This window comes from Rhagoletis zephyria, unplaced genomic scaffold (assembly GCF_001687245.7).
Source record: "Rhagoletis zephyria isolate East Lansing unplaced genomic scaffold, Rhagoletis_zephyria_1.1 Rzeph_scaffold_19635, whole genome shotgun sequence".
Taxonomy (NCBI): domain Eukaryota; kingdom Metazoa; phylum Arthropoda; class Insecta; order Diptera; family Tephritidae; genus Rhagoletis; species Rhagoletis zephyria.
In genome coordinates this window covers 3,894-4,304 of record NW_016176695.1, presented here as the reverse complement: position 1 = coordinate 4,304, position 411 = coordinate 3,894, and the positions used below count along the sequence as shown (strand labels likewise).

Genomic DNA, 411 nt, shown 5'->3' with positions numbered 1-411 from the left:
CCTTTTTATAAGGCTTTAAAAACATTCCTTTTCCCATTGAAATAGCTTCCATTGTATTATTATGACGTTTCGCCTCCAATAACTGCTCCTTTCCATTTTTTTTGGGTTCGTTGTTTTAATAATTCCTGCTGTACCGCCAGATAGACTTCCAAGTGCTCCTAATGCTACGAATAAAGGCGTTAATGGGAGAAATCCTCCAGATTTAGGTAATGGTATTACACGTGGTGCTTTTATTATAGACTTTTGCCCCCTAAAAATATTATTTACAACAATTCGTGAAATTTTTATTGCATCTTTTAAGTTATTACTTTTCTTTGAATTTTGTTTAGCACTTTTTAAAGCATGTTTGAAGAGTTGACAACCAGTTTTTCCTCCCACTTTCTTAGTTTTACTATAAATGTTCCCCATACC

General features: G+C 33.6%; 1 long non-coding RNA gene across 1 annotated transcript in view; it reads right to left on the bottom strand.

The window, feature by feature from the left end:
• The window catches only part of LOC108380562 (uncharacterized), a 5,640-nt gene that overhangs the window by 3,399 nt on the left and 1,830 nt on the right, over positions 1-411 (bottom strand). The window lies entirely within an intron of this gene.